This window comes from Sapajus apella, unplaced genomic scaffold (genome assembly GCF_009761245.1).
Source record: "Sapajus apella isolate SASKATOON/1434 unplaced genomic scaffold, GSC_monkey_1.0 scaffold16, whole genome shotgun sequence".
NCBI classification, from domain to species: domain Eukaryota; kingdom Metazoa; phylum Chordata; class Mammalia; order Primates; family Cebidae; genus Sapajus; species Sapajus apella.
In genome coordinates, this window is record NW_022436956.1 from 18,182,920 (window position 1) to 18,207,221 (window position 24,302).

Sequence of the window (24,302 nt, forward strand, 5' to 3'; positions counted from 1 at the left end):
CTGCCTCAGCCTCCTGAACTGCTGGGATTACAGGTGAGCACTACCATGTCTGGCTAATTTTTGTATTTTTAATAGAGATGGGGTTTCACCATGTTGTTGACCATGTTGATTAGGCTGGTCTCGATTTTAAGGGACAGAAGACGAATCAGTTTAACACTGGAAGATGATGAAAAGGTAGTCTGAAGTTAAAGTATGAAAGGCCTTCAAACATAAGGTCAAATACAGCTTTGGAAAAGTTAACAGTTACAAGTATGATGGTGTAATGAAGATTCTAGTTCTTCTATAGGCCAAGCAGAGGCCATTGGCTTTAGAATGCCCTCTATGCTCCAGTATGATGGTGCTGTCTGGCACCATTGAAAACATTAAACATTTTTTCTGAAAAGCATTTGAGGACTGGGCATGGTGACTCATGCCTATAATCCCAGAATTTTGGAAGGCTGAGATGAGGGAATTGCTTGAGTCCAAGAATTCAAGACCAGTCTGCAACATAGGGAGATGCTGTCTCTACAAAGAAATAAAAATAATTAGCCAGGTATGGGGGTGCACGCCTGTAGTCTCAGCTACTGGGGAGGCTGGGAGGATTGCTTGAGCTTGAGAGGTCAAGGCTGTAGTGAGCTGTGTTTGTGCCATTGCACTCCAGCCTGAATGATAGAGTGAGATCCTGTTTTTGAAAATAAAAAGTATTTGGGGGATAACCACATTGGGCTTGTATTGACAGCCAGACCACCAAGCAGGAAATCTTATTTATTTATTTATTTCTTAATAGTTGGGGTCAAAAAGAAAGAAAGAAAGAAAGAAAAAGAGTTGGGATCTGTTTCTCTCTGTTGCTCAGGCTAGAGTGCCAGAGTCATTGGGACTATAGGTACATCCACCATGCCTGGCTAATTAAAAAAAATTAAAAGATGGGGACTTGCTGTGTTGTCCAGGCTGGTCTTGAACTCCTGGCCTCAAGAGATCCTCCTGCCTCAGCTTCCCAAGTTGCTGGGATTATAGGTGTGAGTCACCATGCCTGGCCAGAAACCTTATTTTGTGGTAGTTGTTCAGCTATACTTCGCAGAACTTTTTTATGTGAATGAATCCTCAGTAATCCCAAGCAGCTTCTCTTAGTACTAACACATGGCTGGGAAATGATACTGAATTCTTTGTAAATCTCACCAATCTCAACAGAATTTCTCGTTCTGGGCAAAAAAAATATTCTATTTAATTTCTGTAGAAAATAAACAGTCAGGAATAGTCCACTATTGTATGTAACAGTGGACACAAATTTTACTCTTGTTTGTACAAAACAGTGAGTCATCCCAAACCATCTCTTGGAATTAAGAATGTAATTATAATACACTCATATGCACATGTACATGCTTAGAGAGTCCCTTTCTGCCTTTCTTTTTATTACCCCTTCTCACTCCATCCTGGTTTAGCTTGACTAATCTCTTTGCAGCACATCAGCATTCTTAGTGCAAAAAATTTACAGCTTCTATTTACAGGAAAAAAAAAAAAGGAGGGTAGAGATTTCAGATTCCATCCCTTTTTTTTCTTTTAAAATTTGTAATTTTCCTTTTTCTTGAGGAGGGTGATTATTTTGGTTTTTGTTTGAGTCAGGGTCTCACTGTGTCCCCCAGGCTGGAGTACAGTGGTGCAGTCTTGGCTCACTGCAACCTCTGACTCCCAGGCTCAAGTGGTCCTCCTACCTCAGCCTCTTGAGTAGCTGGGACTGCAGGCATGCACCATCACACCCAGTTGATTTTGTATTTTTTTGAGAGACAGGGTCTGTCCATGTTGGCCAGGCAGTTCTCAAACTTCTGAGCTCCAGCAATCCACCCACCTCAGCCTTCCAAAGTGCTGGGATTACAGGTGTGAGCCATCGTGCCCGGCCTAGAATTTATCTCTGACATTTCTTAATCTAAACTATATATATGTACATATATACATATATTATTTACATATTTTTTCTTTAAAAAGTAATTATTTCTCGGTTGACTGAGTCACTTTAATTAAGACTCAGTTATTTTATTTTTGACCTTCCTCCTGAGGAAATAGCACTTAAATACTTAAAGGAAAAATTAAAGACCTTGGTGGCAGGGACAGGAAGCATGTGGCCCTACAACCTGATAAGCCAGCAGAGAAGAGTCCTACAGTAAACTGACACGACCCTGGTGATGTAGGTGGTTTAGGCACAGAAAAAAACAAAGTAATATTTTAGTACCCTCAGCAGGCCTTGTACTGCTCACCCTCAATACTCATGAGAAGACAGCATCCTAGTCCTCTTGTCCCTGGCTTACCAGTGCTCTCTGCATGGGGGATACCTGTTGAAGCTTTTACTCCAGGACTGGGGAAGTTACACTTTTCTGCCTACCTTACCCATCCTTCTGCAGAGAAGGGTCTTTAAAACCTTCAATACCCATACTGAAAGTGCTATAGGTATTTGGAATGGGAGAATGGGAAAGAGTAAATTCTGAATGCATTGGAGCCTTAATTTGCTGCCCTTTCTTTCCTTCCCTCTCTCATCGTCATGAAGGAGGGTACATTGTGAGTTAGGATGAGGGGAAGCCTGTCTGGGAGAGGCTTTTTGGGTACTGGGCTCACCAGGAAGAAGCCACTTCCCACTGTCCCCTTGATGATGATGTGACCCTTTTTTCCTTGCAGCCAGAATCAGCTTCTTTGGGGATAAACTGATAATAGATGTTGTCATTAGTGTTACTTTTAAATTTTTAGATATTTTTTTCCAGGTGCATCTTCAAAATATAGGCTTTGGAGGTTGATAAGGTTTTGTGGGATTGGTAAATGTTGATCTAGAAGTTGGGCAGTAAACAAGAATAGTACCATATTAGCGTTAAACCAAAGCAACTCAAAGAAATGTTTTTGAGGAATAGTTGAGTTATTAGTTGGGTAAAAATTTAGACTCAGAAAATTTTCAAAAGGATGATAAAGAGTGGATCATTAAGTAGGGAATCGCTAAAGGTTTTTTTTTTTTTTAGTTAGAGCATGGAGACGGAGTTTCACTCATGTTACCCAGGGTGGAGTGCAATGGCGCAATATCGGCTCACCACAACCTCCGCCTCCTGGGTTCAGGCAATTCTCCTGCCTCAGCCTTCTGAGTAGCTGGGATTACAGGCACGCACCACCATGCCCAGCTAATTTTTTGTATTTTTAGTAGAGACAGGGTTTCACCATGTTGACCAGGATGGTCTTGATCTCTTGACCTTGTGATCCACCCGCCTCGGCCTCCCAAAGTGCTGGGATTACAGGCTTGAGCCACTGCGCCCGGCCTCTAAAGGTTTTATATTGATTTGGTACGTTAGTTAGAGCATGCTATAATAATTGTACTTTGATTGGTGGCCTATAAAGCAATTGTGCTTTTTATGGTATTTATGAACTGGTTACATTTTAAACAATAAATAAATCTTGATTTTATGCATCAGAGTTTCTCTGTGTGTATATTTTTATTTGTTTGTTTTGAGACCTGTTCTGTCGCCCAGACTGGAGTGCAGCAGTGCTATCATGGCTCACTATAGCCTTAACCTCGTGGGCTCAAGTGATCCTCCGGCGTCAGCTTCCTGAGTAGCTGAGACCACAGGTGTGTGCCATCATTCCCAGTGCCTCACTTTAGGCTAAGTTTTTCATTTTTTGTAGAGACAGGGTCTTGCTTTGTTGCCTAGGCTGGTCTTGAACTCCTGGGCTTAAGCAATCCTTCCTTGTTGGCCTCCCTCAGTGCTGGGATTACAGGCATGAGCCACTGTGCCTGGCCCTGCATCATAGGCTTTTGTTGTTGTTGTTTCGAGATGGCATTTCACTCTGTCACACAGGCTGGAGTGCAGTCGTGCAATCTTGGCTCACTGCAGCCTCTGCCCCAAGTGATCTCCTGCCTCAGCCTCCCAAGTAGCTGGGATTACAGGCGCACACCACTATGCCTGGCTAATTTTTGTATTTTTAGTAGAGATGGGGTTTCACCATGTTGGTCAGGCTGGTCTCAAACTCCTGATCTCAGGTGATCTGCCTGCCTCTGCCTCCCAAAGTGCTGGGATTACAGGTGTGAGCCACAGTGTCTGGCTACGTCATAGTTTCTTAAAATTACCAACTGTTGTCTTTGTTTTTCCTATTTTAATTAGTTTTCCTATTTTAACTGTTATCTTTGTTTTCCTATTTTAATTTTTAATTTATTTCTGGGTTAGTTTCTGTACTTTTGGTATAATTGCATACTTAAAACAGGCTTCAGGAAAGTAATTTTACCAAATGCAAGGCTATTTGCAAGTTAGTTTTCTGATTTAGAAGCCATAACTCTTTGCTGGATTTGATTATTCATTATTTAACCAAACATTTTTCAAATGCCTTCTTATTTTCTGTCTTAACTGCATAGAAGTAAGCCCATTTCCAACAGGATTTTGAAGTAATTCTGGAGTTTGAGATTAATACTTTTAAAAAGAAACCACAGTTCATTTTCCACGGAGAAAGCTTTTAATCAAATACACATACAGTACCCTGTGTCCTTGATTAAACTGAGGGTACTTTTCTCCATGGAGAATTTGAGTTGATATTTTTGTAGTTTAGGAGTTTTGACTTTTCTCTTTTGCCTGTATGTTAACAAATTTGTGAGCTTGCAGGGTTATAATAGAAAGAGTATAGTGTTTGGAGTCAGAAAGTCCTAGGTTCAAATTTTAGCTTAATGAGCAAGTTACTTAATTTTTCCAAGCCACAGGTTCCTTAGCTATGCAATGGAATAATATTACCCATCTATTGGGGTTTTTGTGGGGATTAAATCAGATAAAAGTGCTTAGCATAGCGTATAAATGTTAGTTTATTTTCCTTTGGCAATTATTTAGGCTTAAGGGCAAAATTGCCTACTTATTTTGGAATAAATCCAAATTTTATGGTTAATTTTAGGCTTTTTCTTCAAAGTTAGACTTTGGATATGTCTTCCTCCTTCCCATTTTTTTAAAAAATCCAAATTTTATGGTTAATTTTAGGCTTTTTCTTCAAAGTCAGGCTTCTGATATGTCTTCCTCCTTCCCATTTTAAAATTTTTCTTAAAATAGGAGTTTTTACTCCTATTGCCCATACTGGAGTGCAATGGCACGATCTTGGCTCACTGCAACCTCCGCCTGCTGGGTTTAAGTGATTCTCCTGCCTAAGCCTTCTGGGTAGCTGGGATCACAGGCACCCCCACCACCACCACACCTGGCTAATTTTTGTGTTTTTAGTAGAGACGAGGTTTCACCATGTTGGTCAGGCTGATCTCAAACTCTTGACCTTAGGCAGGAGTTCCACCTACCTTGGCCTCCCAAAGTTCTGGGATTAACAGGCATGAACCACCATGCCTGGCCTTTTCACCGTCCAAATTTTTAAAACTGTTTTTTTACTTGCTAAATATCTTTCTGTCATATGTTTTCCAAAAGTGATGTATTGTTATTGAAGTGTTATCAAAAGGAAGGTAGTGCTTTTTTTGTTTTGTCTTCCTTTTTTTTTTTTTTTGAGACTTGAGTCTCACTCTGTTGCCCAGGCTGGAGTGCAGTGGTGCAACCTCGGCTCACTGCAACCCTTGCCACCTGGGTTCAAAGCGATTCTCCTGTCTCAGTCTCCTGAGTAGCTGGGATTACAGGTGCTTCCCACCACGGCCAGCTAATTTTTGTATTTTTAGTAGAGACGGAGTTTCACTATGTTGGCCAGGTTGGTCTCAAACTCCTGACCTCAGGTGATCCACCTGCCTTGGCCTCTCAAAGTGCTGGGATTACTGGCGTGAGCCGCTGTGCCCAGCTGGCACTGCATTTTTTAGTGACAAGATTAAATAACTTGACAGAATGGTGAGCTCATCTTCTGAACTCTTACAATTTACCTAATGTCAAATTTCTAGAAAAAAATTATCTAAATCTAAAAGTTAGTATGATATACCATAACATTAATTGTGAATCCCTGAGGGGGCAGCTATAAAGATAAAATGGAGTTTAGGATCCCCACCACACATAACACAGACACTTGTGATTGAGTGTGCATTGGCACATGTACACCTGTGTGCTCGCCTCTCCTCTCTTCTTTGCTTCCCTCCATCACCAGTATAGGTTTGTTGCTTTGAATTGGTGAAGAATGGGAAGGAGAGTCCTTTTGGTGACAAGAGAGCAAACTGGTTTTACTTAGCTCACCAAAACATTATTTTGATTCTTTTATTTTCAATATAAAGCTATTGCTGTAAGTGTGAGCATGTCCGAAGGGAACACCATGGGATAGTAGTGAATTGAGGCTGATAATCCAGTTTTGAAGCTTAAGTCTGCAATTCCTGGACTAATTTGGCTGCTCTGTTTTTGGTGGCTTTGTTAGGACCATTTTCAGATCACTTCATTTTCCTGTATGATAATTGTATTAATATTCCATAACAAGATTAATCTGGGCCAAGGGCTTTCCTGTGAAAGTACTATTTTCATGATAGGAGAAAAATAGAACAGCATGCCAAATGTGCAATTTTGTTATCCCATCCTTAGGTAAGTGAGTTTAGACAGCCCGAGCTAAATACCTGTATTTGCAAAAGCACCTCCTACCCCCATGCTTTCCTTTTATCTTTTAAAATTGTTTGTGAAGATCTTTTTTTTAAAATACAGAGACGAGTTCTCACTGTGTTGTTTGGTTGGGTTTCAAACTCCTAGGCTAAAGGTTTCTCCCACCTCTGCCTTCCAAAGTGCTGGGAATGCAGGTGTGAGCCACTTTGTTCAGCAGCTCAAGTTCTTATTCTTTTAACTCTGTTCTCCCTTACTGCCTCCCACTTTCACTCCTTAATCCCCCTTCTTTGTTTAATAGAAGGAGCCTTTGTCTTGAGTAGTCTCCAAGTAGAGTATTTTGGAGAGACTTTGAATAAATCCTGACCCAAGCCTTATCACAGCACTTGGGCATTGAGCTTACCTTCATTCTGCTGTTCAGTAGATATGGAATCCCTGCCCCTCTTGATTAAAGCTACACAGCCCATAAGAAAACATCCATTGAGCTGCCTTCGTTACTTTCACTTGATCAATTTCAGTGTATTGTGGTAGAGGTCTTTTTGATATTCCTTTTTAGACTATATGATCTTTGGGAATGTTTAACACTGCTGTGCCAAAGACCAAGAGAGGGCTTTGTATTCTAACTCATTTGTTCTCTGCTTTTTTCTTTTTAATTATTAGTAGTTAACTCTAAATGAAAGTATAGAGCTGTTTAGTTTGAGCAAGGTTCAAGGAACACCATTTGTTGGCTTCTGCTTTCTTTTCCCTTCTTCCCCTTCTTTCCACTTTACTGTGGCATCATGATTCTTCCTTCCTGTATTCTTGGTCATTCTCCCAGTGCCTCACTTTAGCCCTACAATGGAGATTTATCTGTTCACCAGTAACTGCAGTGGTATCAGTTTCAGTACATCAGCCTCCGTCTTCCTTTGTTTGAATGGATTGTTTAACGTGCTGACTGTCTTGCCTCTTTCTGCTTAAGCATCTTTCCTGGGGCCATTTTGACTTGCTGCTTACACAACGATATGTTCTTTGGGTTTGTGATACTTCATATTGTTGAAAGCAGCAAAAGATAGTAATGGAAATAAGATTTTTGGTGTGTGCCAGACCAAATACTATCTCTTATTTATTACTCTCAGTTATTCTGTGAGTCAGATGTTATTATCCCATTTTAGAGATAAGTAAATTAAGAGAGTGGCTAAACCTAAAGTTCCAGAGTTAGTAAGTGACATGACTGGATTCAAACCCAAGAGAGCCAGACTTCAAAATGAATGCAATGACCTCTACCGAGTCTGAAGGATACTGACCCAGTGAACCAGTCATGGTTCTGTTTCTAGGAAACATTTAGGTTCTGGTTCTCAGGGGGATCTTTATAGTCCTGTATTTGCCAAAACACCTCCCACCCCCATGCTTTCTTTTTACCATTTAAAATTGTTTGTGAAGATCTTTTTTTAAATGTAGAGACGGGCTAATTTAGGGTTTATTTCTGAACCACTTGGTTTTCATTCATAAGTTATAATGTTGTTGGTAGTTCTTAATATTAGTTTAACAGAACTAGGACTGGTAGCACAGTGGGCATTTATAATTTGAATATCTTCCACTATTAAGAATCACTGTGTTAGAGAAGTGGTAAGAAACTTAAAAACTAGGCCGGGTGTGGTGGCTCATACCTGTAATCCCAGTGCTTTGGGAGGCCGATGCAGGCGGATCATGAGGTCAAGAGTTCGAGATCAGCCTGGCTAACATGGTGAAACCCTGTCTCTACTAAAAATACAAAAAATTATCCAGGCATGATGACATGTTCCTGTAATCCCAGCTACTCAAGAGGCTGAGGCAGGAGAGTCACTTGAACCCGGGAGGCGGAGGTTGCGGTGAGCCGAGACCCTGCTATAGCATTCCAACCTGGGCAACAGAGCGAGATTCTGTCTTAAAAAAAAGAAAATAAAAAACTAGAAATTTGTGAGGCATCTTGGAAAAAGCACTCTAAACTATATTAAGACTATTATAGACATGCTAAATTCTCTGTAATCACAAAATTTTAAGAGATCTTATAAAAATATTAGAGAAAGAAAGTATAATTTCTTTACTTAAAGTATATAGACAGATTTTTAGAGCTATTCTTAGAAAAATGTTTAAAGACATATTTGTTAGGAATGGTCAAGGTACGACTTTTTCTAAAAATTGGACTAGATGACCTCTCAAAATCCTTTAACTCTGTGGTTCAATTCCTGTGTCACAGACTGGCTTCATAGATAGGAGAGGGATAAAATTAAAAAGGATCTCATTTTCATCTGAGACTCATTTCAGGGTTGCTATTTCTGAATTAAAGAGGAAGTTTCCCTAACTTCTTTCTAATAATTTTTATTCTCCCTGTTGTCTTGAGAGGATCTCACCTCATTTTCATTGAGCATATTTCTTGTACTTCTGTGAAATAGATATTTCACCTCTTATGCACTCACTTTCCATGAGGAGATAGTAACTATGGCATTTCAAGGTCACTGACTGAATGGGACTGGAAAATAGGATCTTTAAGCCAGTTGAAGTAACAACAGATTTCTGTATGGCAAGCATGGTAGTCATTTTCATTATATATGTTTGCACACAAGCTTGAGCCTTTTAATTGGAATATCTATTTTTTTAAACCTCCATTGTGGAGTATTACATCTCTTTTTAAAAGGCCATTTTATTTTGGAAACCCACCTCATTATGTAGGTTGGCCATAGCTGTAGTTTCCTGGCTTTCCAGTATTGGCTCAGGAGGGTTAATGTGTGGAGGGCGACATGGCTGTGGCATGACTGCCATGCTGAAAATATTCACTTTTAAAGGAGAATTTGCTAAGTGGAACTGACATCTGCCTGAGTTGAGTAGAAAATCTGTTTGATGAGGACTTAAAAATGAGATGCAGTTTTTGAAGGACTTTGGAATTCCTAAATAATCTTGTTTATTGCAGCTTTCTACTAGTTGTATTTGCTGGCTAAAAGAAAAGCAAATGGAGCAGAGGAAAGTAAGTGAAAATGTGTGTAGGGTTTTTTGTTTGTTTTTGTTTTAGATAAGAGAAATGCTGGGGTTTTATTCTTGAAATTAAAATTGGGCCAGTAGCCTGACAGCAGAGCAGTACGCTGCCCCTGCTAACTCTGTGATCATTGCTGCTCTATCAAAGCCAGTTATCTGTTGTTTACTAGATTTGGCAGGATTGTAGCAACCTCTTTTAAGTCAAAATAGAGGCCCTAATATAGTGCCCTTGGAAGAAGGAAATATTGTGGATATTGACTAGATGGACTGCTTATCTAGTAATTTCTTTTTGTTTTTGCTTTGCTACTTATGCATAGGCTCTGGACTCAGACGGAGCTCAAATTCTTGATCTACCATTTATTAGCTGTGTGACCTTGGATGAATTATTTAACCTCTAGCTTCAATTTCTTTATCTATAAAAAAGATGTTATTAATAGCACCCACCTATTGGGTTGTTATGAGGATTAAAGGAGATAATGCACCTAAGTGCTTAACACAGCGCTGCTGCGTGCACAGTAGGCTCTGAATAAATGTTAGCTGTTAATGTTTGTTATTTGTTTCCAGAGCTTTATTCTTTGTTCACATTTTTTTGTTGTTGTTTTGAGACAGAGTCTTGCTCTGTCTCCCAGGCTGGAGTGCAATGGTGTGATCTCAGCTCACTGCAACCTTTGCCTCCCAGGTTCAAGTGATTCTTCTGCCTCAGCCTCCCAGGTAGCTGGGATTTCAGGTGTGTGCCACCACACCTGGCTATTTTTTTTTTTTTTTTTTTTGCCAATCTCAGTTTTTAATCATGGCAGGGCCTCACGCATGCACACGTGCACACACACGCACACGTGCACACACACGCACACACAGGCTTCGGATTTTGTTGAAAGCTGTGATGTTGACACTCTGCATGTGCTCCTCAAACTTGGTGATTTCCTCCTCCAGCAAGTCTGTCCCCACCTTGTCATCCTCCACCACACGCTGAATCTGCAGCTTCAGTGTATATTAGCCCACAGGCACCAGCTTGGAGGCTCCCCAGACCAGCCAGTCCAGCTGGATGGAGCGCACATAGGCCTCCAGCTGGGCCATGTCGGTGTCATCAGCCCAAGTGTTGATGTCCAGCAGGATGGAGGACTTGGCCACCCGCGCAGGCTTCTTGGTCTTCTTTTCCGTGTACTGCAGCAGCTGCTCCTCCCACAGCTGGGCTGCCTCCTTGTCCTTCTCCTCATTGTCGCTGCCAAACAGGTCAATGTCATCATCCTCATCCTCTGCTGGTGTGGCTGGCTTCTTGGTTGAGGGCTCCACTTGGAGCATGGGAGACACGTGCTGGGTCTGCGGGGCTGTAGCCCGGTGGCCTGATGGCCGGGTGAGCTCTTCTCCAGCACATTCAGCCAGGCCTCCAGCTTGGAGACAGCCTGCTGCAGCTCCTGCACCACGCCACACAGGCTTGTTCTCCACTTCCAGACTGGCGATCCGGACAAGGAGCTTGCTGTGGTCTCTGCTGGGGCTGCTGGAAGCCCCAGGGCCTGAGCTTCTGGCCAGGGATTTCTGGATGTTCTCTCTGGCTCTGGCAGTGTCACAGAGGATCACGCTGGCGCCATTCTCTTGGCGGGAAACACCAGCTACAGGCCCGTTCATCTGCTCTTAGAATCTCCTTTCCGCATCATCGTATTTGAACTTGTAGAACCAGATCTTCTCATGTACTAGGAAGTTTGTAGCCATTTTTCTCATGCCAGCCAAGGACGCGGTGACCAGGGAGGAGGAATGGGCGGATGCAGGACACCTGAGGAAAGAGACTAATTTTTGTATTTTTAGTAGAGACCGGGCTTCACTATGTTGGCCAGGCTGGTCTGAAACTTTTGACTTCGTAATCCATCCTCCTCGGCCTCCCAAAGTGCTGGGATTGTAGGTGTGAGCCATTGTACCCAGCCTGTTTTTTTTTTTTTTTTTTTTTGGAGATGGAGTCTAGCTCTATTGCCCAGGCTGGAGTGCAGCAGCACGATCTCAGCTCACTGCAATCTCTGCCTCCCAGGTTCAGGTGACTCTCCTGCCTTAGCCTCCCGAGCAGCTGGTCTTGAACTCCTGACCTCAAGTGATCCACCCACCTTAGCCTCCCAGAGTGCTGGATTGCAGGTGTGAGCCAACGTGCCTGGCCCACATTTTGTTTTTATGTTATGAGTATTATATAGTAAAAAAGGAGAAGAGGTTATTGATAGTCTTTTAAAAACTGATCTCAGTGATATAGCAGGAAAACCACTGGATTAGGAGATAAGGCTTTTAAGTTCTAATCCTGACTGGCTGTGCCCTTAACTAGCTGTATGAGACTGCGCAACATTTATAATTTTCTTCTCAATTAAATTGAGGTAGCTGTACTAGATGTATCTGACATGCCTTTCATTGCTCAAGTCATGCGACATTTACCTTTAATTAGAAAGCTTTGGTTTTGGGATCTCTTTGTTTTCCCATAGACTTTAACCTTGTTTCCTTTCCTGTTGCTCAGCAGGAATTGGACCAGAGTTGGCCAAAGCTAGGATGAGAAGAGGAGGTAGGAACCTCACCAAAGTTGGTTGAAATTAAGTTATTGACAGGTGGGAAGAAGTATTACTGTGACTCTCTGGTTGTTCCTTTGTAAGAGTTGAAGGAAAGTAATGAGTCAGGTCTTAATAATAGTACCTCTGTGTTATTTCCTCCCCCCTTATTATCTTTTGTCAGAATTGATTAGCAAAGTGCATTTACCCAAGTATTTTCAGTGTTACTGTTTGGATAATCTAAATGATCTTGTTCCTTTTTTTTTTTTTTTTTTTTTTTTTTGAGTAAGGTTCTCACTCTGTCACCCAGGCTGGAGTGCAGTGGCACAGTCTTGGCTCACTGCAACCTCGACCTTCTGGGCTTAAGCAGTCCTCCAACCTCAGTCTCCTGAGTAGCTGGGACCCCAGGTCTGCACCACCATGCCTGGCTAATTTTTTGTACTTTTTGCGGAGATAGGGTTTCACCATGTTGCCTAGGCTGGTCTCAAACTCCTGGGCTCAAGCAATCTGCCCGCCTCAGTCTCCCAACATGCTGGAATTACAGGAGTGAGCCACTGCACCCTGCCTTTATTTAGTTAATTTTATCAACCTATGGTCCTAAAGGTAGATTCAGTGAACTTGCCTTTCAATGCTTAAGGACAAGTCCTGTCTTAGTTCAGACTAAGGTTAAATTCAAGGTTGCATTCTGTCAACTTTGTTTCTAATCAGTGGATGATAAGATGATATTTGGAGAGGATTTTTAATATATGTGACTCTTATGGTAGCATTCTGCTACTTAATAAAAACTTTAGACTAAGCACAGTGGCTCACACCTGTAATTCCCGTACTTTGGGAGGCCAAGGTGGGTGGATCACGAGGTCAGGAGTTTGAGACCAGCTTAGGCAACATGATGAAACCCTGTCTCTACTATGAATACAAAAATTAGCCAGGCATGGTGATAGGCGCCTGTAACTCCAGCTACTCGAGGGGCTGAGGCAGAAGAATCACTTGAACTGGAGACAGAGGTTGCAGTAAGCCAAGACCACACCATTGTTCTCCAGCCTGGGCGACAGAGAGAGAGACTCCATCTCAAAAAACATACATACATACATACATACATACATACATACTTTAATCTGTTAGCTTTTTTCCCCCTATTCTTCCGCCATAGTTTTTGTAGATGCTCAGACAAAGGCAGCAGTAGCACATGGATAATCAGGGTTTTTTGTTTGTTTTAACATTTCTTGTTAAAGTGTAATATTCAGCAATGGGGACCAGTCTGTACTCCTCATCTGTATATTAGTCTGTCAATAAATAGGTTGCTCCGACTTTAAATTCTCAGCTTAAATTGTTTCTTTTTTGTATGTAGAATTTATGACCCTCTGTGATGTTGACCCTACCTAAAGCAAATAGAATAACTATGCCAGCAAAATGAAATACTGTAACAACAACAATATGCCTGTGTTTATATAGTGCTCACTGTGTGCCTGATGTGGCATTGAATATATATTTAATAAATAGAGGCAGGATCTTGCTTTGTTCCCCACCTTGTGTTGAACTTCTGGCCTCAAGTGATCCTCCTGCCTCTGCCTCCCAGAGTGCTGGGATTATAGGCATGAGCCACTGTGCTCGCCAGCATTGAATATATTTTTTATTTCATCCTGAGAACAACCTTATGAGCTCTTTTAGTTCATATTACCTTCACTGTGTATGAGAAGAAATCGTACTTTAAGCTGTTAAGCATTTGATTTGCAATAGCTTTGAGGAATTTAGTGTTAAAATATGAAATATTAAAAAAAAGATGTTAAGCAAATTGCCCAAAGTGCAAAACCAGTAAGTGTTGGAGCTTGAATTCCAGACCAGATCTGCCTGAGTTAGGCTTTTCTTTTATGTTCTTATTCACTAAAGCCTCCTTGAACAGAAGTGTGTGTGAGAGTTGGGCACATGCAGCTGGGTCAATTCTATATAAACCCGGTCAGATTCTGAATAGTGTAGATCTGATAAAGTCAATGTGAATTTCCCATCATTCATCGCAGGAGACTTAATGTAGCAAAAAACAGTATCTTGGGAAATGAGATGTTACTGTGGTAGGCACACCGTTTTCTCTCACCTACCTCATTTTTGTTGTTATTGATGGTGGCTATTGCTCTAGTAACTACAAAGGCAGCATTTACTTGACAAGGCGTGCATGCTTAAGGCAGAACACTGACTGCTTTTCATTGCTGGCAAATCCGTACTTCATCAGTACTGGCTACCTGTAAGGAATGTGAGCATGTTGGATTTTAGAACAGGAAAAACACAACTTCCACCTCATTTCACGGTAGAGTTCACTTAGGGATACAGACTTTTTGGTGACAGTGACTGTTACTTTCTGCTTATTAGTTCTGATACTTGCATAATGCTAACCTGGTGGATATTGTCAGATGACAAGCCCTCCTACATGTTCTCTATAAAAGAACTGCTAGTGACAAGCATTTTATTATATTAAAAATTCTACTTGGTACTGTTTTAAGTTAAAGCGTATTTATTATGAAGCCAATATTGTGAAATGTTCTTTTTTTTCTTTTTCCAGAATGTAGCATTTTTTTCTTGTAATAGAATAAGATACAGGCATAGTGTGTAGAATGAGGAGCTATTTGCCCAGATGGACCTTAGTGAAAGTAACTTAAAGAAGCAAATAGATTTTGCTTGTGTTTGGGAAAATGATCTAAGATGGGTGCTGAGACAGGGTTTCACATTGTCCAGGCTGGTCTCAAACTCCTGACCTCGTGATCTGCCTGTTTTGGCCTCCCAAAGTACTGGGATTACAGGTGTGAGCCACCATGCCTGGCCAGGTGGAGGCTAATATTTCAATGTTTGGAACTTAAGTTCAGTTTACTTAAGGGTCTAGAATGGGGTGTCCAATCTTTTGGCCTCTCTGGGCCACGTTGGAAGAATTGTGTTGGGCCACACATAAAAATACATTAACATTAACAATAGCTGATGAGCTAAAAGAAAAAAAATTGCAAATAAATGTGATAATGCGTTAAGAAAGTTTGTGAATTTGTGTTGGGCCGCATTCAAAGCTGTCCTGGGGCGCATGTGGCCTGCTGCAAGCCGGGTGAACAAAGTTGGTCTGGAAGTTTTCTGTATTTTTACTGCAGTGTTCAAAACACAAGCTTTAAAAGCGGGGAAAGGAATTTTGGGTAAGACAGAAAGACAGGTTGGTAAAAGCATACATGGTCAGGAAACTGCAAATGGCTTCTTAAGACCGAAGGGCAATGTCAGTGTGAAGTGGCAGGCGATGGGAAAGGATAGATCAGTAGAGCCCAGACAGTGACGGAGCTTTGTACGTGTTGCTGAGGAGTTCAGATTTGTTTCTACAGATAATGGGGAAACTTCTGATTTTTTTTTTTTTTTAGGTGGACAGTTAGAATCAAGTTTGCTTTTATTAATTCATTTGACAATGTAGAATAGAAGGTAGACTGAAGATTGGGAGACTGTTGTATTCATTGGAGATTCATTCATTGTTAGAAGACTATTGTAATCATTCAAGTGAGAAATAGTGACCTCGGCCAGGTACAGTGGCTTATGCCTGTAATTATAGCACTTTGGGAGGCTGAGGTGAGAGGATCATATGAGGCCTGGAGACAGGGTCTTGCTCTGTTGTTCCTGCTGGAGTTCAGTGGTGTGATCATGGCTCACTGCAGTCTCTAGCTCCTGGGCTTATGATCCTATTGTCTCTGCCTCCCAAGTGGCTGGGACTACAGGCGTGAGCCACTGTGCCAAGCCCAAATTACTTTTTTTTTTGAGATGATGTCTTGCCCTGTCACCCAGGCTGGAGTACAGTGCCATGATCTCAGCTCATTGCAACCTCTGCCTCCCCGGTCAAGCGATTTTCCTGCCTCAGCCTCCCGAGTAGCTGGAACTACAGGTGTACGCCACCATGCCTGGCTAATGGTTATAATTTTAGTAGAGATGGGGTTTCACCATATTGGTCAGGCTGGCGTTGAACTCCTGACCTGAGATGATCCACCTACGTCGGCCTCCTAAAGTGCTAAGATTACAGGCATGAGCCACTGCACCCAGCCTCAAATTACTTTTTATACATTGAAAGATGACGACCTGGAAATTAGTCATGACATTAATTTAGATAATAATACAGTTGAGTGACATAAACCTCAGAGAAGAGGAAGGCTTCCGTGCTATCACTCCACCCACTGGAGTGGAACAACTTTGAGGGAGATAGAATACTGTTATTATATTCTAGTTCCTATAGATAAAGAGTGTTTGCCAAGAAGGTTAACTTCTGTAGCCTAGCTCCTTTGCAGAGAGATGAAGGAACAGCTTCATAGATAGATTTAGTCTTGATTCTCTATGGAGACAATTACTGTCAGTTCTCTATCCTAGCAGCATTTGGAAAACTGCAGCTAAGTGACCTGTTGTCATTTCCTCATGTTACTATAATCTGGTGTCAATACTAATGATCTTATTGGGCTAGTTATTCCCCTCCAGTGATGCTGGCATCAGGAAGCACATTAATAGTCTTTAAGAAATACATTCCTTAAAAAACAGGTAGTCACTTTGGAGCTGGTCCTGGCAATGTCTGAATAAGCTGGACAAGTTAGAGAAAATCTTGAGCCTGAAAGCTACTTTGTCTTTCCACTTGGTTTGGGCAAGGTAAGAAGAGATGAATCAGCTATAATTTGATGGGATCTGATGTTACTTTTATTATGAGATATATCACTTTAATATGGTGCTTCGTCATGAATGTTTTAGTAATCTGACAGCATTAGGGAGAGTTGATATTCCCATTTTATTATTTCTTGGCTTCCTGACAGAACTGTGCATTTAAAGGCACTTAAGATTTTAAAAGGTGTATCTAAGAAAGTGGTTAAAAAACAAACAAATCTCAAGTGGCTTGATCTGACTTACAGACTCTAACAATGTGTAGCTAATTGTAGATAGATTTTATTATTCACAGTATTGTGTCAAGTCTCCTGTGCATATCTTCTGTTTTGGAGCATAAGTAATGGAGATGTAATCTTGTGTAGCTTTATGTTTGAGGAAGTCGTTTTCAAGACAGAAATAGTAGAATAGTGTTATTCCATAAAGTACTTTCCCTTTTATAGAGCTTGCTAAAATTAAGGTTGGGCAATAGGCCCTTGGGCTAACTGTGACCTGATAGAAAGTTTTCGCAACAATGAAAAAAATTACAATTATCTAATATACATATCTAATATTATTTACCTTATTTAAATATCAGCCACAATCAGACAAATGCTAATTATAACTACATTCTTTTTTACTTGCCAAAATGGCAAAACTTTATTAAACAAGTTTATGCTTAGTGTTGCTCTGGGATTGGGGGACTAGTTAGGAATGATTTCAATGGAAAATAATTTAGTAATGTATGTCTCAACAGTGCATCAACAACCTGGAAAGTGTGTATTCTTTGATTTAGCATTTTCATTTCTAAGAATTTGTCTTACAGAAATAATAGTAGGTCAAAGCAAGAATGTAGCCCTGCAATGTTGTTTAGAAGAGGGAGAAAACAAAAATGGGCTGGATGCAGTGGCTCACGCCTGTTATTCCAGCACTTTGTAAGGCTGAGGTGGGTGGATCACTTGAGGCCAGTAGTTTGAGACCAGCCTGGTAAAACCCCATCTCTACTAAAAAAACAAAAACTGAAAACAAAAGAAATCAAAAACCTGCAAAAAACAGAGATGAAAAGGGATCTCACAAGACATATGAATATGTTGAATTTCAAACTGATGCAAACAAGTGTTCATCTAGATTCAATAGTGGGCAATTAGAATTTGAAACTCATTTGTTATTGATGATTGCCCTATGCTCAGAGGAATCACAGATTAAAAAAAAATATAGAAGAATTGAAGTTGAGTTTCAGAAAAGTCAGACATTTAAGTTTACAACCATAGGTGGAGTGCAAACATGTATATGTCTTAATTAAGAAATGTCTTTTCTGTTAGTACAACTTAGCATAAAGAAGAGCTGAACCTAAAAGTGAAGTATATCAACCAATAAGAAACAAAATGCTTTAAAACTTTGGATTCAAACCTATGATTCCAGAACTGTTCTTTTTTTTTTTTGGTGAAACGGAGTTTTGCTCTTGTTGCCCATGCTGGAGTGCAATGGTGCGATCTCAGCTCACCGCAACCTCTGCCTCCTGGGTTCAAGCAGTTCTCCTGCCTCAGCCTCCTGCGTAGCTAGGATTATAGGCATGTGCCACCACGACTAGCTAATTTTGTATTTTTATTAGAGATGGGTTTCTCCATGTTGGTCAGGCCGGTCTCAAACTTCTGACCACAGGTGATCACCTGCCTCGGCCTCCCAAAGTGCTGGGATTACTGGCATGAGCCACCACGCCTGGCAAGTTTGGTTCCCCTGTGTTTGTGAAACTACATTTTTCATTGATCTTCTGAAGTAAAACCTAAGCACTCTCATTAGTTATTTAAATCTGGAATTGAATTTGGAATATGTCTTGATTTTATATACCTTTGTTTTTGAGGCTACCTGTATTTGTTAGTATTGTCTTAACTTATTCAAAATGGGTCACTTAGTAAAATTATTTGTTTAACTATACACTTTTAGTGTGATTAAGCTTTTTGGAATAGTTTAGGAGTTTGGCTAAATTTCTATTTTTGTATGATCAATAATTCATACTTTTACTGTAATAAGCAAAAAATTTATATATCTGTACTCAGATAGATTTATGATTCTATGGCTCCAAAAATTTCAGTGCTCTTAGAGTTGTGAAAAGAGCAGAGCACTAGATTAAATGAAACCTCTGTGTGCCAGGCCCTAGCTGGGCTTTCTCGAGGCATTAGAGTGATAAAGTTTTATGAGGAAATGGTGAAAGTCATACCTTTGTCCTGCCATTTTTTTCTTTATGAGATCATGGTTGAAGTCCCTGACTCTCATTATAGTGAAATTGAGATTTTAAACATTTGTTTTTTTTGTTTACATCCAAAATCCATCATAGCTAAGAGGAAGAATTTCAGATATTTTTCCAAGAGTGGTTGTCAGTATTTTACTTACTTTTCTTTCTTTGTTTATTGGAATAGCTTTTTTTTTTTTTTTTTTTTTTTTTTTTTTTTTTAAATTATATACACTACCCGTGGAAGTGAAAATACAAACTTTTTTCTTGGAGGCTGAGGCAGGAGGATCACTTGAGCACAACAGTTCAAGACCAGTCTGGGTAACATAGCGAGACCCTATCTCTAGAAAAATAAAAAGAATTACTGTGTGGTAAGCACCTGCAATCCTAGCTACTTGGGAGGCTGAGTCAGGAGGATCACTTGAGCCCAGGAATTTAAGGCTGCAATGAGCTGTGATTCTGGCACTGACTGCAGTCAGGGTGACAAGAGCGAGACCCCATCTCTAAAAATAAAATGAAATGGAATTAACATTTATTGTCAGCAAAGGCCCTCTTGTGCCCTTTTGAGTTCCCTTCTTGACTGTCCTGGTTGCATGATATCTGTTTGTCCTCTAAATTCATTGTATACTATTTTCTTTACATTGTACATTTGGCCATCTCTGGGAAAATATTAAGGATTTTAATGTTCTCATTTTAGCTTACTGCTATCTCACTTTTTAGAATATCATCTTCCTAACCTCATTTCCCTGTCTTTTTCTTTAGTCATTTTATCCAGTTGTACTTATGGAAGCTACCATAAACTTTCTCTGAATCAAAGCAAAATATAAATTAATAAATATTTACTTCTTTAATAGTGTATTTTATTCCTTTTATCAAATTTTTAAGTCACAGTAAGTACTGTGATTTAAGTACTTTTTATCCTATAATATTGAATAAAGTGCTTTGCATATAGAATATGGTGCATAGATGTGGATAAGCATTTAGTGTCTTGCATATTTGTTGAATGAATGATTACTACACATACAAGCTAAGTCAGTTGTTTGGGTTCTTCCGTTTGTCTGCATCTGATTGCCCTGTTAAGCAGACTGCCTGCCCACCTGTTAGACCCACATGGGCTGGCTGAGTATATAACCAGTATTTTGTGTAGCACACCTCTGCTTGTGTGCATGGATTGATGTCTGCTCTCAGACTAGTTGCCAAGCAGTCGAGTGTGTGGCAAGGTAAGGGAAGACTGGCAGTGAAGATATCTTAAAGAGGTAATCAAATAATAATGGCCATTGGTTCCCCTGAAACTTGTTTGCTCAAGTTGTTCACGTCAGAGAAATGTAAAATTGCTTTTGTTTGGGTGGATTTGGGGATTCTTTTCTGATAATGGGAAGAAATGAGAAGGTCCTCTGTGTTACTGTGGGTAGATGTGCACACGGTCAGAGAACATGAACCTGTTAAATTTTGAGCTTGAATACTTTCACTTAATTGAGATTAGCTAGATAGTGTCTATTGTTTATTATTTTTATAACAAGGGTAGAGAAACAGAGAAATGCCTTTTTATTTTTTTTGAGACAGAATCTCGCTCTGGTGCCCAGGCTGGAGTGCAGTGGTGCAATCTTGGCTCACAGCAACCTTGGCCTCCCGGCTTCAAGTGATTCTTATGCCTCAGCCTCCCAAGTAGCCAGGATTACAAGTGTCCGTCACCACAGCCGGCTAATTTTTGTATTTTTAGCAGAGATGGGGTTTCACCATGTTGGTCAGGCTGGTCTTGAACTCCTGACTTCAGGTGATCTGCCCACCTTGGCCTCCCAAAGTGTTGGGATTTTAGGCATGAGCCACTGTGCCCACCCTGAGAGTTGTCATATTTTTAATCCTGTTGGGTCTCCCCTTTCTCATGTCATTGTATCTGAGCAAGTTTATATAAATTATTGATATTTTTCTGATCATAAAAGTACAGCTATATTTAAGATAATGTTTTCTTATTTTCATCCTTTTGACATTGTCAAGCCGTAACATGGAATTGAGATTTATTATTTATTGTTTATTGAATAAAATTTTGTTCCTTCTTTTATTTTTTTGAGACAGAATCTTGTTCTGTAATCTGGGCTGGAGTGCAGTGACATGATCTCTGCTCACCACAACCTTCGCCTCCCGGGTTCAAGTGATACTCATGCCTCAGCCTCCCACATAGCTGGGATTACAGGCATGCGCCACCACACCTGGCTAATTTTTGTATTTTTAGTAGAGATGGGGTTTTGCCATGTTGACCAGGCTGGTGTCAAATTCCTGGCCTAGAATGATTTGCCTGCTTTGGCCTCCCAAAGTGCTGGGATTGAAGGCATGAGCCACTACACCCAGCCAAATTTTGTTCCTTTTTAGTAATTAATTAATTAAGATGGAGTCTCACTATTTTGTCCAGGCTAGCCTTGAACTCCTGGGCTCAAATGATCCTGCACTCTCAGCTTCCTGAGTATTTGGGACTGTAGGCAGATTGTACCACACCTGACTTGTTCTTTATTTTAAATTTTGAAAATAAGCAAGTGAAAGAAAGGCTTGTCAAAGTGTACACAACATCTTTCTAGACACTGTGGATGATTTTTAGGGAGGATACCATTCCTGCCCTGATATGTGTTTATTCTCAGGAGCCAGTTTTTGAGAGGATTAGGAGTGATCACTAGATGATTAGAATATTGGAGACTTCCAAAACTTCTGAAGTGTATCTGGAATAGTAGATAAGATCTGCACAGGTAGAACGTAGGGATGAACTGGCTGTGGCGGCTCATACCTGTAATCCCAGCACTTTGAGAGACTGAGGTGGGTGGATGCCTTGAGCTCAGGAGTTTGAGACCAGCCTGGGCAACATGGTGAAACTTTGTCTCTACAAAAAATACAAAAATTAGCTGGATGTGGTGGTGCATACCTATAGACCTAGTTACTCAGGGGGCTGAGGTGGGAAGATTGCCTGAGCCTGGGAGACGGAGGTTGCAATGAGCCAAGATCATGCCACTGTACTCCAGCCTGGGTGACAGAGTGAGATCCTGTCTTTTTTTTTTTTTTTTTTTTTTAATTGAGTTGGAGTCTTGCTCTATTGCCCAGGCTGGAGTGCAGTGGTGCGATCTTGGCCCACTGCAACCTCCACCTCCTGGGTTCAAGTGATTCTCCTGCATCAGCCTCCTTAGCAGCTGGGATTACAGGTATGCACCATCACACCTGGCTAATTTTTGTATTTTTAGTAGAGACGAGGTTGCACCATATTGGCTGGGCTGGTCTCAAACTCTTGACCTCAGGTGATCCACCTGCCTCAGCCTCCCAAAGTGCTGGGATTACAGGTGTGAGCCACTGTGCCCAGCCTGAGATCCTGTCTTAAAGAGAAAAAAAGAAATAAAAGTAGAGGTAAGAAGTACCTGGAAAATAGGACTTTTAAACTGTGTTCACTGCAGAGGTGGACACAAAAATTTTGAGCTGTTTTGTGTGAAGAGTGAAGAATAGCAGGACAGAAATAGATTGTTTTGGGGTGACAGTTAATAACTGTATAGGTAGTGGGGGACAGCTTTTAGAGTACTTTGAAACCTGGACCCATACGTTTAAGTTTGGTGTGAGTAAACATAGTTCTTGGTGCACTTTTATGCAGTTTAGTCTGACGATGATAGTCAATAGTACATGTGACTGTGGTCAAGATGAGGAGATTAATAAGCTAATTCCAAAAGGATTCTCTGATTATTTATTGAGTCCTTACCACCAAGCACTGTCATGAATTGTTATTTCATCTAAACCTGGCAGCTGCCCTGTGAAGTTGATACTGTCATAATCCTCACCATAGCAAGTGAGGATGCTGAAGCACAGAAACGGCAAGTACCTTCCTTAGGGTCACAGTACTAGGAAGGAGCAGAGAAGTGTGGCTCCAGGAACCAGGATCTTAACCACTATGCCCCAAAGTGTTTTTCAGAGAAAATAAGATCAACATTCTTTTCTTTGATTTTTTTTTTCCCTTGCTAATTTCCTATCTCCTTTCCTACAATGTGGCTTAGTGATATTAGAACAAAGGTTTGGCTTGGAGACTTCATGTTGGTTTGTCCATTTCAAACTCTTCAAAGATAGTTACTGGTTACTTACAAATAATACTTTGTAGTTCAATAACTGTGAAAAATCAAAACAACTTTATATAGATTTTAAGGCTGGAGAAGGGAGGCTAGCTAATTTCATAAATCAGTTTGAAGTTTGAGATTCTTTACCCTGATGGTATCGTAAATAGGAATGGTTTTTCAGTATTTATACTTGTTGAAATAAACTGTTTATACCTGTTTAAATGCTAACCCAACAAAAGCTCTGGAAGAATACATGCACACAGACACATGTCTGTTTCGTCATGGGTGTGTAACTCACTCATGGTCACTCTTCCTCATGTCTGTGTGCCACATAATTCGGAAAAGGAACTTTGCTTGGCTGCCATGCTCTAGGTTCCCTTTGTCATTTGTGACAATTGGTCTCTTTGCTGTACATCTTTAGGGATGAAGGATTGAGCTCTTGTAAAAGCATTTCAGAGGCTTTTCAACTAATGATTTTTCCTCTCATTCTTTACTGTTTGGTTTCTTAGGCAACCCAGCCTCCCTTCGCGCCCTGCTGACGTCTGCTCAGCCTCTTCCTTTCACTACCCCTCCTGTTACTCAAGTTGTTTTTTCATTGCTGCTTTAGGATTGCACTAAAGGAATATACATGTTTCCTAAGTATCTGCTCCTCTGTGCTTTTTAGAATATATTAGAAGGATGGGGAGAGAAAAATCATTTTTAGAAACTAAGTAACCTGTATTTTTAGGTCAGTTATAACAGGGTTTCATCCATAAAAAAACTAAATTTATTCTGTTGTCTCTAGTGTTGGTTTTCTCTTTTAAAGTTAAACAATAATAAAGAAATTGTTGTCCATTCAAACCAGACATTCCATAATTAAGCTATTTGAGGAATGTAAGTTGTTGCAGAGGAAAAAACAGTCTCAAAATGGTGTACATAGTTGGGTTACTAGATGTTTATGCTGTGATTTGTTTTTTAAAAAAATCAATTGTGTCTATGAAAAGCATTTCTGTTACTGTGGGGAGGGAGAGCAAATAACATTAAAAAAATCTAGCTTTTGGCTGAGTGCAGTGGCTCATGCCAGTAATCTCACCACTTTGAGAGTCTAACACAGGAGGATCACCTCAGGCAAGGAGCTTGACACCAGTCTGAGCAACATAGTGAGATTCTGTTTATTAAAAAAAAAAAATTAAAATAAATATCTAGTTGTTGTTCACATTTAGTCCTTTACAGATACTTTTTTGAGACAGAATCTCACTTTGTCATCCAGGCTGGAGAGCAGTGGCATGATCAAAGCTCACTGCAGCCTCTGTCTCCTGGACTCAAATGATCGTCCCACCTCAGCCTCCTGAATAGCTGGGGCTACAGGTGCATGCCACCATGTCTGGCTAATTTAAAAAAATTTTTTTTTGGG

At 40.5% G+C, this 24,302-nt stretch overlaps 1 protein-coding gene and 1 pseudogene across 9 annotated transcripts in view; one reads left to right on the forward strand and one right to left on the reverse strand.

The window, feature by feature from the left end:
• SIK3 (SIK family kinase 3) overlaps positions 1 to 24,302 on the forward strand; it is a 242,828-nt gene that overhangs the window by 71,876 nt on the left and 146,650 nt on the right. The window lies entirely within an intron of this gene.
• Positions 10,269 to 11,320, reverse strand: LOC116555949 (annotated as a pseudogene). The gene has a single exon (XR_004270759.1). The product of XR_004270759.1 is annotated as an elongation factor 1-delta-like (transcript).